General features: G+C 40.1%; 1 protein-coding gene across 4 annotated transcripts in view; it reads left to right on the top strand.

Annotated features, from left to right (window-relative positions):
• Positions 1-16,482, top strand: part of LOC135216983 (cyclin-dependent kinase inhibitor 3-like) — an 80,018-nt gene that overhangs the window by 2,449 nt on the left and 61,087 nt on the right. Inside the window, exon 1 of one of the 4 annotated variants that reach the window (XM_064252529.1) lies at positions 4,047-4,204. The exons of the other annotated variants lie outside the window; for them this stretch is intronic. The gene's annotated coding sequence lies outside the window, so the exon portion shown is untranslated. Of the gene's footprint in view, positions 1-4,046; positions 4,205-16,482 lie in introns of those variants that run through there. 4 annotated transcript variants of the gene reach the window in all.

Genomic DNA, 16,482 nt, shown 5'->3' with positions numbered 1-16,482 from the left:
ATAGCCAAGTGTTTATTTGTTTATCGGGGATTTAGGCTGATATATTTTTATATATATATATATATATATATATATATATATATATATATATATATATATAATGTGTGTGTAGAATCTTTCTTCATATCTTGGGTCTATGACATTCATGACCTTTTATCTCGAGTCAAGATAATGAAATATGAACCATATTGTTAAATTTTAAACAGCCCAGGGACAGCCAACCTCTCTCTCTCTCTCTCTCTCTCTCTCTCTCTCTCTCTCTCCTCTCTCTCTCTCTCTCTCTCTCTCTCTCTCTCTCTGACCCCTATATGTGGCGTTCGTAGGATCAGGATTTACCGTCTCGATTCAAACAGTAACAATTAGTATGATCAGTAATACTTATGGAGACAAATGATTGAGAAAGAGAGAGAGAGAGAAAAGGTTAAAAGAAACAAAAAGAATATTCATTATATCCTGACGCCACAAGTGAAAAATGAGATAGTGTGATATCTTGTTAGGAAAGAGAGAGAGAGAGAGAGAGAGAGAGGAAAGGTTAAAAAAAGACAAAAAAGATTGTTTATTTTACCCTGAAGCCACAAGTGAAAAATGAGAGAGAGAGAGAGAGAGAGAGGATACAAAAGACTAGAAGGATGTTTGGCTGTTTATCTTATTCTGGAGCCAACGATTTACACAAGCGCCCACCCCCCCCCCCCCCCCTCTTTCTTCAAGGTCGCCAGCATACCGAAACCTGACCAAGGCTTTATATTAGAAGAGCATCATTATCTAAACAGATGCTCACTACAGTATTCAACTTCCAACTTTTTTTTTTATCTTGGACAAGTATAAATAACTTTGTTGTTGTTGCTGATGCTTCTGTTGTTTTGGTGCTTGTTGTTGGGCGCAGCCTGGGTCTAGTCCTCTGGAAAGCTATTCTGGGAAGAGACGATATAAAAAAAAAAAAAAAGATTGTCGATGCAGCTAACGAAATATATGTAAGATCCCATTAGGTTTTTTTTACTTGATAAGTGAACTAAGTACTTCCTCCCCGTAGGAAGGGTAATGCCGTCAGTGCATCCCCCGTGGTGCACTGTATGCAGTGCTTAACGGTCTTTACAGAGGACTTTGGGCCCTTAGCTGCAACCTCTTTTCTTCCATGTGACTTCCCACCCTCTCTCACAATTGCTTCATGGTGCAACAGCGAGGGTTTTCTTCCTGTTGCACCTTTCAATTTCCCTTTCAGCGCTGAATGATCTCGCAGGTCCCAGCGCTTGGCCTTAGGCCTAAATTCCATATTCTTCTCTATTTTGTACTTTGTAGCCATAGGTGACTGCGTTTGGTTGCAGGGTATGGAACAAGCAGCCTTATTCTAATAGACTTGTTGAGAATAATATATATATGTATATATATATATATATATATATATGATATATATATATATATTGATATCTATATATAATATAATATATATATATATATTATATATATATATATAATATATATATATATATATATATTATATATATACATGAAACTATAAATATGGAATGGACATGCACGGATTGTATTAACGCTGATTGTCACTGCGCGGCGCAATAGAAGGTGGAGATGACGCTGAATTAAGCTATGAAAGGGTAGTCTTGCAGACGCTTTTTTCACTCTGTCGTCCTTAATTTTCCACCGATTTTAATAAACACAGGCTCAATGGAAAGCTCTTGAAAGTCCCTTTTAAATTAATAAAATTAAGCGTGTAGAAAATACGGCGCTGCAGTTTAAGTAAAGATATCCAGATATTCATTTTACCTGGGTTCTCTTTTTTACTCTACTGTTCCAAATTTTTAAATATAAATCTTAATAAATTCATCACCAGTTAAAAGCGTTTGAAAAGCACTTTCCAATGAAGTATGAATATGTGCTGAGTCAGAGATTTCATATCTTTGACATGAGGTTGTGTAATAAATTTTACCTTAAAGTCTGTTGAACCCCTCATATTTAATATCCTTCTAAGTATCAAAGTCTTCATACTGTACTTTGCATTTTATGCACTACCTGGGTCTTCCGTGTCACCTAGGGATTAACCCTTTCACCATGACACAATGGACTTCAATTGTAATTATGTTCACTTATGCTCAAAAAGAAACACAATTGTTGATATATATAATTTATTTTTACAGATCACTTATTAATGTCAGTCTCATTGATACTAATAATTTTAGGTCTATTTTAAATATATTATCATGTAAACAGAAATTACAAGATTGAATAATGTGTAGCTACCACTAAATTTACTTTAACATAATGCAACAAATATCATAGATGACAAAATATTGTCATGAAAAATTAACAGACTACAATCCAATATGGCGATGTGGGTATTGTGATACAGGCTGGCTTACCACTAAATTACAGAATTTGTAGACAATTTTATGCTAAATGTACAAAAACCGAACTCGTAACACTGAATATTACTGCCCCTTGAAGAGAACAAGTTTATTGCATTTCTGGTGAATGCTTCTACCCTGTAATGCCCGACTGTGGAGCCTAGCTACGTGACAATCGAGTAAATCAAAGTAAATGCCAACAATCTGGCGATACTGACTAAAAACCATGTAGAAAATGAACTTACTTGTGAAAAGAGATGCCATGTTGTATAGAAAATCTGTTTTTTGTAGTTTGTACAGTTAAAATGGCGAAGCACCGACTGCCTTTTATTATTATTATTATTATTATTATTATTATTATTATTATTATTATTATTATTATTATTTATTATTATTATTATTATTATTATTATTATTATATGTTTCTGCATAACCTTCACTGGCGCCTTAACAAAGCTCTCTCCACCCTTAACAATGGCGGCATGCTGCGCACGGCGATTTCACGGATGTCCATTTCATGTATATATATATATATATATATATATATATATATATATATATTATATATATATATATATAGATAGTAGATAGATAGATAGATAGATAGAGAGAGAGAGAGCGAGTTTTACTAGCGCGTTTGATATCTCGGCTTTGCTATGAAATTGTATAGTGATAAAAAATTATATTCAAAAGCATTTATTTCACCAAGAATTATAACATGTGCAAAGCACTATTATTATTGTTAAATTAAATAACTCTGTTAACGAGAAATGGGATAATTAACATCAAATATACTTCAGCATTCGTAAATTCGATTTTTTCACTTACAATATTACCTTTGTGTAACATTTTGAAGCATTGCTGTTTGCAAATTGACTAAATTGTATCCGAATATAGTCTAATAAGTGATGGATGACGTCTTACTTCGCATATATTCGGCAAATATAGCAACAAAAATGGTATCAATGATAATAGCACGTTCCCCCAAATCCCAGAATTGCATTTCGAAATCATGTCATGAAATCGATATACATTACATAAAATAAGAACAGATCTTTTTTCAAAGATTTAAGAAATGGTGAAATATGGACAACATTATTAAATTTTAAAGTAGAAAAAAACTTAAGACATGACTCATAGGAACTATCTTTCTTTCAGAGATTAAATATGCATAAATGCCTTGTTTCTTAATTAAAGAAAATTAAATAAATATGAACCATATTCATAAATCTTAAAGTAGAAAATGACCTAGGAGATCACATTAAGAATAGGCTTTCGTGCAAGGACTAAAATTTACACAAAATAAAAGCTTCTTTTCTAGGCTCAAAAAGAAAATAATGAAATGCGAACCAAATTGTTAAATATTAATTTTGAAAACAAAACTGGATCATATTAAGAGCTGGCTTTCATACAGAGGATAAATATAACACATGAAAAGCTGTTATCTTGATTCAAAATAATGAAATACGAACCATATTGCTAAATTTTTTAAGTTAAGAGAAGGACCCAAATGACGAGCTTACTTTCAATGCAGAGAATAAATATAGCACAAACTAAAATTCTGCCGTGATGGTTTGAGAATAAAGTTACGGAAATGTGTACCATAATGCGACATTCTTAAGTAGAAAATTGGTCATATCAAGTGGAAGATAGGGCACATTTAGTAGAAAATAACCAGGGAGGTCACTTTAATGACCTATCTTTAGTGGAGAGGTCAAAGTGAACGGCTCCGCGAAGTGTCAAAAAGTTGGTTTTGGGGGCTCGTTCGATACGTCACGGGTCGCCTCCTCTTCAAGTGAATTAACCAAGTCGTAATAACGCCGATTGATTGTTAGTACCGATCCTCTGTAAGTAAAACCAATCTAGAACACTGAAGACGTTTGATCGAATTGATCTTGTATGCCTGAGCCGGTTCAAATTAGCTTTAAGGGTCGGTAGGTTTGAGTTAAGTCGCCGGTGTACGGTCGAGTCAGTGGCCCCCAGGGTATTCACTTAACCTTACCTATTCCTTGTTTATGGCCATAAACCCTCTAAAAGTAGGGAAGATCTAGGGTACTTATCCGCGGCGGCCTAGACAATGGCAGTTGCGGTTTTTCTCTGCAGTTTTACTTAACCTACTACCTATTCACCGTGGTTATTACTGGTCCCTGGGGGGTTAATTACAGTCGTCCGAATAAATATTACTCAAAATTCTTGTTCAGTAAGTAAAACTGCATAGAAAAAGGTATTTCTACAGAAGCAGTCCGCACGGACTGCAAGGAATGTAGCCGCGGATACGACATCCACTAGGGTACTGGCCCCTGGGGGGTTAATTACAGTCGTCCAAATAAATATTATTACTTCCAATTCGGTAGATCTAGGTTACCTATCCGCGGCAGCCCAGACTATGGCAGTTGCGGTTTTTCTATGCAGTTTTAACTATTGAACAAGAATTTTAAGTAATATTTATTCGGACGACTGTAATTAACCCCCAGGGACCAGTACTATACACGGCGAAATACACTGGATGCCCCAATCCCTAATGGATGTCGTATACGTGGTTACGTTTCTTGCAAGGTAATTCTAAAGAATAGTTCCGCACGGACTGCAAGGAACGTACCCGTGGCTATGACATCCACTAGGGATGTATTTCGCCGTGTTTAGTACTGGCCCCTGGGGGTTAATTACAGTCGTCCGAATAAATATTACTTTAAATTCTTGTTCAGTAAGTAAAATAACATATGAAAAAGTCAATTGCCATAGTCTAGGCCACCGCGGATTGCTTCTGTAGAAATACCATAGGTTACATTGGACGTGCCAATCCCTAGTGGATGTCGTATCCGCGGTCACATTCCTTGCAGTCCATGCGGACTGCTTCTATAGAATACCCAGGCCTACCCTAAGCTATTAACTATGTAGGCTATCATTTGGTAGCCCAGTAATCAAGCTAATATTATATTTAGACCTAGTCTTCCCGTAGACCTGCACCTTCTCTTGGCCATAGTTTTTAATGATTTTTCATCCACTGGCTTATGTTTGCCTAAGCTAGGCCTAGCGCTGTAGGGTAAAACACAGCTGTGCGGGCACTTACCTAGACTAATGAGCCATTTTTTCACACAATATTTAATTGATGGAACAAAATTACAACTCAGAATTTAAGCATACCATTTAAAAGATTGAAGTTTCGTCAACAAAAGGAGTTCTAATGAAACTGCCATACGAACTAAAATAAGCATATGAGATCTTAGTAAAATATGTTTTCAAGGCAGCTTTTTAATCCAATATGGGGTGGTATCATTTCGCGGGTAACCAGGCATACACTGGCGGACACGTCCTTTCCAGCCTTCCCAGCGCTCATTTGAACAATTATTTGCATATCTATGTAATGTTTATTGTGTTTATTCAATATTGCAGTTGTTATCAGCACAATAAAACAACATTTTGTTGCCTGTAGTAGTTAAAAGTATGAGACGTCTTATTCTCACGATCATTTTTTGAACTGAAATGCATTTTTACCTTGTCATCGGTGGTTTTATCCTTACTGCCACACAAATGAAGCTCTACAGTGCTTATTTGATCGTAAATTTACACATTTCGTTCTTAATTCACTCCAAATTCAACTTAAAATATGTGAGTTTGTTCACTGGGGGAATGATTTTGTATGTCTGGCAGCCAGAATCCACAAGTCGAGCAGACAACGGGTTAGTGAATTGTTTATGACAAAAAGATTGTACTTTTTTTGCTAGCACTTTTCATTTGTTTAAGTCAATATTACTATTTGGCTTTTTTTTATTTTTTATAATTGTATGGCTGAAATAATTTGTTTTGTTCATGAAACTTACTTGGCAGATATATATATACGTAGCTGTATTCTCCGAAGTCCGACAGAATTTCAAAACTCACGGCACACGCAGTGGGCGGCCAGGTGGTAGTACCCATTCCCGCCGCTGGGAGGCGGATATCAGGAACCATTCCCATTTTCTATTCATATTTTTTCTGTCGCCGGTCGGTAAACACCTGTTTACAGACCTCCGCCCAGGATTTTTGGATTTTGACTCGTTATAAGTATCTGGATTGACTTTTGGTTTTGACTCTGGATTGTTGGATTGGCATACGCGATAGTGGACTGTTTTTGGATTTTGGATTGGCTTTTCTATGAACGTGATGTCGGGATCAAGTTCAGTGAGCTTCAGAGTGTGTGTGAGAAGTGATTGCAAGGTGAGGCTACCGAAATCATCGGTAGACCCCCACACAGTATGTATGGGGTGTAGGGGGCATGTTTGTTTGCTGGTTGATCGTTGCATTGAATGCAAAAGTTTGACTGAGGATGAATGGAAGGTGTATGAATCCTATCGGCGTAAGTTGGAGCGCGATAGGATCAGGAGGTCTTCCTCCAAGAGCGGTTCTACGAAAGGTAAGGGAAGTAACATTTCTCCTATTTTAACACCAGTAGAATTTGCTTCACCTAATCCTGTGTTGTTGCCTAGGGCCCTAGTTCTGTGTCTGGAGAAGGTAATGCCCTTTCTCTGATTCTAGAGTCATTACGCACTCTAGAGTCCAAAGTGTTGGCCCTTGAAAACGGCTCGAGTAAAGTGTGTGATCGTGCCCCTAGTGTGGAGGGGGCGTCAGATCGGCCCCATAATGCCTCTAGGTCTAGACCTCTGTCGGACTCCCAGAACTCAGGGAGTGGGCATGTCGAAGGCGCAAGAGGGTTACGGGGGCTCCTCACCGATCTGGCGTCCCTTCGGCAGGACCTGTTGCTACTTCCCAGGCTGCCAAGGAGCGTGCTCAGGCTCGCATCCTTAAGGACTGTTTTTTCGTCCTCCGAGGCGCCCTCCCCGCGCAAGGGGTGGAGCGCTCGGAGTGACTCGCGTCCGTTGAAAAGGACTTTGTTTTCCTAGGGAGGACGCTTTACGTCCCCTCTCTCCGCTCTCGTTGCGGTCTTCGCCTGCGTCGTATGACGCGTTTCCTCCACAGAAGAGAGGTAGGACGTCGTCCGAGGACGACGCGAGAAGCGCTTCTCTCGCGCTCGGAGAGGCAGGTTGCTGTACCTTTGAGAAGGAAGGAGGCGTCCCCCCGCCCCTCGTCTTCTCGCAGGCGCAGCCCTTCACCTCCTCTCGGTTCTTCACCTACGAAGAGTATTCTTGCGTCGCTTCAAGACCAATTGTCGGCCTTAATGGCTCGGAAGACTCGCCCAGCAGCAGTTGAGCCTAAGCGAAGGAAGGACGCTAGACTGCCTGTCAAGAGGACGAGGCAGTCTCCTTCTCCGTCTCCTCGTTCGTCTCTGTCTCCGCCCGCACGTCAGGACGCCTTTGAGGACGCTCGACGGGACGCCTTGGAGGACGCTTTTGAAGACGCTCGGCAGGACGCTTTTGAAGACGCTCGTCGGGATGTTTTGCTTGACGCTTTGCCTGTGGAGAAGGCTTTCGAGAGCGCTCAGAAGGACGCTTTGAAAGCGAAAGCTGGACGCTTGAGCGTGAAACGTAAGGACGCTCCTCGAGAGAGACTAAGAGTAACCTCTCTTGACGCGCAGCACGGTCAGGACGCTCTTCGTGGTTCGAGCTCTAAAGATCGACAGAAGGTCGGTCACTTTGAAGAGGCTGATGTTAGTCTTCCTCGAAAGCCTTTGTTGAAGGCTAGACCCGTTGGGCGCACGCCCTCTCCAGAGGTTCAATCTCCTTTGCCTCTTCGGGAGGAAGGAGAGCTTAGTAGTCCGGCGGACTCAGTGGAGGAAGAACAGCCGTCAGTTTCGTCGGTTTCCGACTACAAGGTGCTGGTTCGTCTTTTACGTTCTTTGTTTGGTGAGAAGTTCCAGCCTGCAGCTCCTAAGTCTCCTCCCTCTCAGTTTTCGTCTTCGAAGTCGGGCAAGGTTTCGGAAGTGGTGGAGATGAAGACTTCCTTGTCCACTAAGAGAGCATTCAAGAAATTGCAGGATTGGATGGAACGTCGGAAGGATCAGGGCAAGTCGACTTTCGCCCTTCCTCCTTCAAGACTCAGTGGGAAAGGCGGCATTTGGTATGAGACCAATCTGAAGTAGGAGTTAAGATCCCGTCTTCTTCCCAAGGGGACTTTGCTAGTCTGGTAGACGCCCAGAAGAGATCCCTTTTATCGTCCGCTAAGAATTTCATGGACACCAACGGAGATCAACCATCACATGAAAGGTCTGTTAAAGACTCTGGAAGTCTTTAACTTCCTAGACTGGTGCCTAGGAGTCCTGGATCTTCAATCTAGGAGTCCTGATTCTTTGAGTCTGGGGGAGCTGTCCAATGTGTTGTCATGCATGGACAGGCCGTCAGGGATGGTTCGGAAGAGTTAGTGTCTCATTTCGGCACTGCTTTCCTCAAGAAGAGAGCGCTTTTCTGCAATTTTACAGCGAGGTCTGTTTCTGCATCGCAGAAAGCAGAGCTTCTCTTTGCACCTCTTTCGAGCCATCTCTTCCCCCAGGCTATGGTAAGGGACCTGGCAGTGAGCCTACAAGAGAAGGCTACCCAGGATCTCTTGGCCCAGTCTTCAAGACGTCCCGCAGTCCCTACCACGTCGTCGTCTGGACGACCTCCTAGGAAGGTTAAACCCTTTCGTAGCGCTCCTCCCTCGAGAGCTGCTCCTCGAGGGAGAGGGACTGCAAGAGGAAGAGGTTCCTTCAAACCTAAATCCTCTAAGTGAGAAGAAAGTCCTTCAGATGCCTGTCGGAGCCAGGCTAAAGTTCTTTGCGGGTGCGTGGAGAGAGAGAGATACAGATGCGTGGTCCCTCAAGATAGTGGAACAGGGGTACAAGATCCCCTTTGTGGACCCTCCTCCTCTTTCTACGACTCCCAGAGATCTTTCCCCGTCGTATCAAGGGGAGAAACAGCAGGTTCTTTTAGATCTTTTGGATCAAATGATCATGAAAAGAGCGGTGGAGCAGGTCTTAGACCTGGGGTCACCAGGATACTACAACAGACTTTTCCTGGTACCAAAGCAGTCGTCGGGGTGGCGTCCAGTCTTGGACGTAAGCAGCCTGAATCTTTTCGTAGAAAAGAAAAAATTCAAGATGGAAACACCTCAGTCGGTTCTAGGAGCCTTAAGACCGGGCGACTGGATGGTGTCCTTGGACCTACAGGACGCATACTTTCACGTGCCTATCCACCCTCTTTCAAGAAAGTTTCTGAGGTTTATGCTAATGGACAAAGTTTGGCAATTCCGAGCCCTTTGTTTCGGTTTAAGCATGGCTCCGATGGTATTTACCATGCTCATGAAAAACGTAGCGAGATGGTTACATTCTGCAGGAATAAGAGTTGTCCCTGTATCTCGACGATTGGCTGATCAGAGCATCGTCAGAAGAAAGGTGTCTGAAGGACCTTCACTTCACTTTGGCTTTGGCGAAGTCCCTGGGACTTCTGGTCAACCTCGAAAAGTCGCATCTGACCCCACACAGTCCATCGTGTATCTGGGGATTCAGATGGATTCAGTGGCTTTTCGAGCGTTTCCGTCCCAGGAACGACAGCTGCAAGGCTTAGAGAGAGTTTCGGCCTTCCTGGGGAAGGAAGCTTGCTCGGCGAGGGAATGGATGAGTCTGCTGGGAAACCATTTCCTCGCTGGAAAAGTTTGTTTCCCTGGGAAGACTACACCTCAGACCTCTCCAGTTTTTCTTAGCAGACGAATGGAGAGTCAGAGAGGATCTGAATGCGACCCTTTCATCACCAAATCGGTGAAGAACCATCTAAGATGGTGGTTAGATCCTCGGAAGTTTCGAGAGGGGTTGTCCCTAAAGCTTCTGAGCCCACCTAGTGTGTTTTCTGACGCCTCGGTGTCGGGATGGGAGCAACACTGGGAGGGGAGGAAGTGTCAGGCACCTGGAGGGGGGAACAGGTGTCCTGGCACATCAATGTAAAGGAACTAGCGGCGGTTTTTCTGGCGCTACAGTTCTTCCAACAAAAGGTTGCAGAGAAAGTAGTCCAAGTCAACTCGGACAACACCACAGCCCTTGCATACCTAAAGAAGCAGGGAGGTACACACTCCCGTCCTCTGTTTTATTTAGCGAGGGAGATTCTGCTGTGGGCAGATGCGAGACGGATAAGGATCCTGACGAGATTTATCGCAGGAGTTCAGAACGTCAGAGCAGACCTTCTCAGCCGACAAGATCAGATCCTGCCGACGGAATGGACGTTGCACCAGGACGTCTGTCGAGAGCTCTGGAGACTGTGGGGGTGTCCGTTAGTCGACCTATTTGCGACGTCGAGAACAAAGAGGTTGCCTCTTTATTGCTCCCCTGTGCTGGATCCGGGAGCAGTCGCGATAGACGCTCTGCTCTGGGACTGGACGAACCTAGACTTGTATGCCTTCCCGCCATTCAAGATCATGGGGGAAGTAGTAAGGAAGTTCGCGGCATCGGAGGGGACGAGGTTGACCCTGATCGCCCCGATGTGGCCCGCGAAAGAATGGTTCACGGAGGTAATGTCATTCATCATAGACTTTCCGAGGACATTGCCCTGGAGGAAAGATCTACTCAGACAGCCCCACTTCGCAAGATATCACGAAACCTCTCCGCTCTGGGTCTGACTGCGTTCAGACTATCGAAAAGCTGGCCAGAGCGAGAGGTTTTTCTAATGCAGCTGCAAAGGCGATCGCCAATGCTAGGAGAACGTCCTCGAGAGCTGTTTACCAGTCGAAGTGGGCTTCCTTCAGGGCATGGTGTAGAAAGGAGGGAATTTCCTCTTCCACTACCTCTGTGAGCCAGATAGCCGATATTTCCTGCTATTTTAAGAAATGTACAGAAGCTGGCTCTGTCCCCGACCCATCAAGGGATATAAGAGTATGCTGTCGGCAGTCTTCCGACACAGAGGACTAGACCTGTCTGATAACAGGGATCTTCACGATCTCCTGAGATCATTTGAGCATCCAAGATACCTCAGGCGAGGCCTCCTTCTTGGAACTTGGATTTAGTCCTTAGACTGTTAATGTCGAGTCCTTTCGAACCTCTACATGAAGCGTCTCTTAGGAACTTGACTAAGAAGGCTCTTTTCCTAACTGCTCTGGCGACGGCGAAGAGAGTTAGCGAAATTCAGGCCATTTGTAAGAGAGTGGGCTTCAAAGGGGACAATGCTCTCTGCTCTTTGAGTCCCACTTTCTTAGCAAAGAATGAAAACCCCGTCGAACCCTTGGCCAAGGAGCTTTGAAATCAAGGGTATGACAACCTTTGTGGGCCAAGAAACCTGAGAGAGTCCTGTGCCCTGTCAGGGCTCTAAAGTTTTATGTCCACAAGACTAAAGAAGTACGAGGTCCCTCAGATAATCTCTGGTGTCGGTTAAACGACCCGATATACCATTATCCAAGAACGCTTTGGCGTTCTTTCTGAGGGACGTCATTAAAGAGGCTCATTCGTCTTCCACACAGATCGATTTGAGCCTCTTGCGAGTGAAAGCTCACGAGGTCAGAGCTGTCGCAACCTCGCTTGCCTTCCAAAGGAACATGTCGATCAAGGACATCCTTGACGCCACCTTTGGGAGGAGCAATTCAGTATTCGCCTCACACTACTTGAGAGATGTGAGAACGATATACGAGGACTGTTGTTCTCTTGGGCCCATACGTTTCTGCAGACACAGTCTTGGGGGCTGAAGGTAAGCTCTCTCCCTATCCCTTAGTTAGGTTTAGGTTAGGTTTTAGTTGTTGTGTTTTTTTGGTTGTGGTGAGGCTTTGGTGAAGACCTCCCATCTCTTAGCTTAGTGTTCAGGGGGTCTTGGATAGTTGGTCAGGTGGTGGTCAGTTGCTTCGTTGCCCTCATTTGTATGGCTCTATGCTCTTGTCACATTGAGGTCACGTCCCCGTTGACAGAGCATCCAGAGCGCACCAGCATACAGGTCTCCACCTGGCTGGCAACTCTGATTAACCCTCTTACGCCGATTGGACGTATTAAACGTCCGAGTCAAAATGTCTCCCGTATGCCGATTGGACGTATCATACGTCGGCTCAAAAAAGTTTTTTTAAAAATTCGCGGAAAAAATACTTATAGGCCTACCAGCCGAAACTTTTGTATCACGCGCCTTGGTGGGGGATGCTGGGAGTTCACGGATCAAGGCGTTGTTTTGTTACAATCGCTACGCAGGCGCGCAAGCGCGAATTTCTTTCTTATCGCACTAAAAAGTATCAGTGACACATCTCGGAAATTATTTCGTCACTTTGACATAATTATTGCACCATTTTAAATTATCCTTTACATGAAGTATTATATATGAAAATGTGCGCAATTTCTGACATACAACTACAAAAACTACTCATGATTGTAGCTTTTATCAATTTTGAAATATTTTCATATAAATAACGATAAGTGCAAAAATTTCAACCTTCGGTCAACTTTGACTCTACAGAAATGGTCGAGAAACGCAATTGTAAGCTAAAATTCTTATATTATAGTAATATTCAATCATTTGCCTTCATTTTGCAACAAATTGGACGTCTCTAGCACAATATTTCGATTTATGGTGAATTTATGAAAAAACTTTTTCCTTACGTTCGTGCGATAACTCTTCCGATAAATTTTTTCGTGCGATTGTCCTAATGTTTGCACCCTTTTAAATTTGCCGTTACATAAAGTTTTATATATGGAAATGTGCGCAATTTCTTCATGCACAATACAACAAAAGACAACCCATGGTTGTAGCTTTTATCAGTTTTGAAGATTTTCATATAAATAACGTTAAGTGCAAAAATTTCAACTTTCGCGGGGGGGCAAGCTTTGACCGCTACCGAGAATGGTCGAAAACGCAATTGTAAAGCTAAGAAAACTCTTATATTCTAGTAATATTCATTCATTTACCTTCATTTTGCAACGACTTGGAAGTCTCTAGCACAATATTTTGATTTATGGTGAATTTATGAAAAAAAAAAAAAAATTACGTTCGCGCGGTAACTCTTCCGAAAAATCAGAATTTTTTTGTGCGATTGTCGAAATGTTTGCACCATTTAAAATTAGCTGTTTCATAAAGTTTTTATATATGAAAATGTGCGCAATTTCATGTAGAATACAACTAAAAATGATTGAAGGTTGTAGCTTTTCTCTTTTTTCGAAATATTTGCATATAAATCACGATAAATAGAAAAAAAACCACGTTCGGTCAAATTTGACTCTACCGAAATAGTTGAAAAAACGCAATGTAAGCTAAAACTCTTACGGCCTAGTAATATTCCGTCATGTTTCTTCATTTTGAAACAAATTTGAAGTCTCTAAAACAATATTGTGATTTATGGTGAATTTTTGAAAAATATATTACCTTCACTCCGCGCGCCGATTCGCGGCCGCAAGTCTCCGAAATACGTACATGGCATTATCCTAATATTTGCTCCTTTTCATATTAGCCTTTTTATAGAGTTTCATATATCAAAATGTGCGCAAATTCATGAAGAATACAATAAAAAATAATTGAAGGTTGAATAGCTTTTTCCATCTTCGAAATATGAGATATGAAAAAATATATATATTAAAATTTCGACATTCGGTCAAATTTAACTCGTCCGAAATGGTCGAAATCTGCAATTCTAATCTAAAACTCTTACAGTATCGTAATATTCAATCATTTGTCTTAATTTTGAAACAAATTGGAAGTCTCTAGAACATTATTTAGAATTACGGTGAATTTTGAAAAAAATATTTTTTTGCGTCCGCGCGTTACGAATTCGTACATCATTTTGTGATAATATTTTTCCGGTGTTACTTTTATTGTTTTACAATGTATTATATATCAAAATGATCGCAATTTAGTGTACAATACAACGCAAAAAAAAGTAACTGGTTAGCTTTGACCGTTTTCTGCACAGCGTGATTTGAATACAATTATGTATGAATTTTTTTTTTTTTTCGCTACCATATATCGCATTATTTACATATGATAATGATATTATTTTTCATTTCTGATGGTTGCATTATTCTAAACTTCAGGCAATGACAAAAAAAAGAGCCAAAAATGAACTCTTAATCTTCAAAAGTACGCGCGCTGTAATTTTTTGAAAAATTATTTTTTTCCACTTCCGCGCTCACTCCAAACCAGGCCCGGCATACGGGAGACGTTTGATTTTTAGGGCTCCGGCTTAAGAGGGTTAAGCACAAGCAGGCTGAAGTGACAGTAATCACAGAGTCTACTTTGCTAACAGGTGAGGAACCAAGGTGTATATCATACTACTTAATCTAAGTTTCCTACAAATCCTATTCTGTCTCTTCCCACCATCCGAAGGTGGGATTCAGCTATATATATATCTGCCAAGTAAGTTTCATGAACAAAATGTTATTGTTATAATACAATTAAGTTTGTTCATACTTACTGGCAGATATATATAATTAAGTGCCCACCCACCTCCCCTCAGGAGACAGTGGCACTGATAAAATATGAATAGAAAATGGGAATGGTTTCCTGATATCCCCCGCCTCCCAGCGGCGGGAATGGGTACTACACCTGGCCGCCCACTGCGTGTGCCGCGAGTTTTGAAATTCTGTCGGACTTCGGAGAATACAGCTATATATATATCTGCCAGGTAAGTATGAACAAACTTAATTGTATTATAACAATAACATTTTTAATTTTTAATAATTGTACAGCTGAAACAAATATAATGTTTAATGCGTGATAGGGATGCCAGTCATCGTTGCCAAGGCCGATGCCTTTACAAACTGTTTTCATGAATTCTAGATGTCAAAGTAATGCAATAATGATAAAATAGCTCAAATATTTATGTATCCTATATATACATACATAATACATACATATACATATATATATATATATATATATAGATATATATATATAATATATATATATATATATATATATATATATATATATATATATAATTAGTTAAAGATCAGAATAAGGTTATGAATTGCATATATTTATTATGTATTCATGATAATTCATTTGAAAATATTCGTTGTTGTAAAAGTAGCCAGATTCCTGACATAAATTTCATCGGTTTTGTTGTGATATATAGTTATGGTATTGCCAATTTTTTTTGTGTTTACCCTCCAAACCTGGGATAAGACTTACAAAAAACCATGGAAATGAGTGAATTTAGCATATATTGGTAATATATCATTAATAATGTATATATATATATATATATATATATATATATATATATATATATATATATATATATATATATATATATATATATATATATATATATACATATATATACATATATATATACATATATATATATATATATATATATATATATATATATATATATATATATATCTATATATATATATATTATGTATATATATATTCTATATATATATATATATATATATATATATATATATATATATATATATATATATATATATATATATATATGCTAATATATATATATATATATATATATATATATAATATATATATATATGATTATGTATGTATATAGTATATCTTACCAATAGATACGCTAAATTCACTTATTTCCATGGTTTTTTGTAAGTCTTATCCCAAATTTGGAGGGTAAACACAAAAAACAGTTGGCAGTACCATAACTATATCACAGCAAAACCGATGAAATTTATGTCAGGAATCTGGTTACTTTCACAACAATGAATATTTTCAAGTGAATTATCATGAATACATAATAAATATATGAAATTCATAACCTTATTCTGATCTTTAACTAATTATTTAAATGTTATCTACTGCACTCTTCTTTGTCCTCTTCCCGAACAATCGACATGTTTTCTCGTCAGGAGGTCGATACACTTCGTCGATTAAGATTATTGTGAATAAAGTGCCCCAGCGTCTATGGGTACAAGTGGTGTGCGGATTTAGCACAGGAAATGGGAAGTTTGTTGACATAAGTGACTCCGCAAACACCAAAATGGTGTCAGTCTTCTAAACATAAGGTGTTTTAAGTAAAATTTCGAAAGTGTCATGAAGGTAAGTTTGCACCGCGCATGGCTAGACTTTCATTAACTTCTGTTTAACCGGAAATAATGGCGTTACTGTATTTTGTGACTTACTTCGAGAGGGAAGTAGTGGTCTCGATCTGTTGTTTCCATGCTGTTTTGGTTATGACTGGCTTCTAATTCAGGATACTGGAAGTGCTACAGTTATTTTTGGGGAAAGTGACCACTCAACGGCATAGTGTCCGCCTGTCTGCACAGCTGTGTTTTACCCTAATAGCATTG

The sequence above is a fragment of the Macrobrachium nipponense genome, chromosome 7 (genome assembly GCF_015104395.2).
Source record: "Macrobrachium nipponense isolate FS-2020 chromosome 7, ASM1510439v2, whole genome shotgun sequence".
In the NCBI taxonomy this organism is placed as follows: Eukaryota; Metazoa; Arthropoda; class Malacostraca; order Decapoda; family Palaemonidae; genus Macrobrachium; species Macrobrachium nipponense.
The sequence above is the reverse complement of the archived record's forward strand: the minus strand, read 5'-3'. Positions and strand labels throughout refer to the sequence as shown.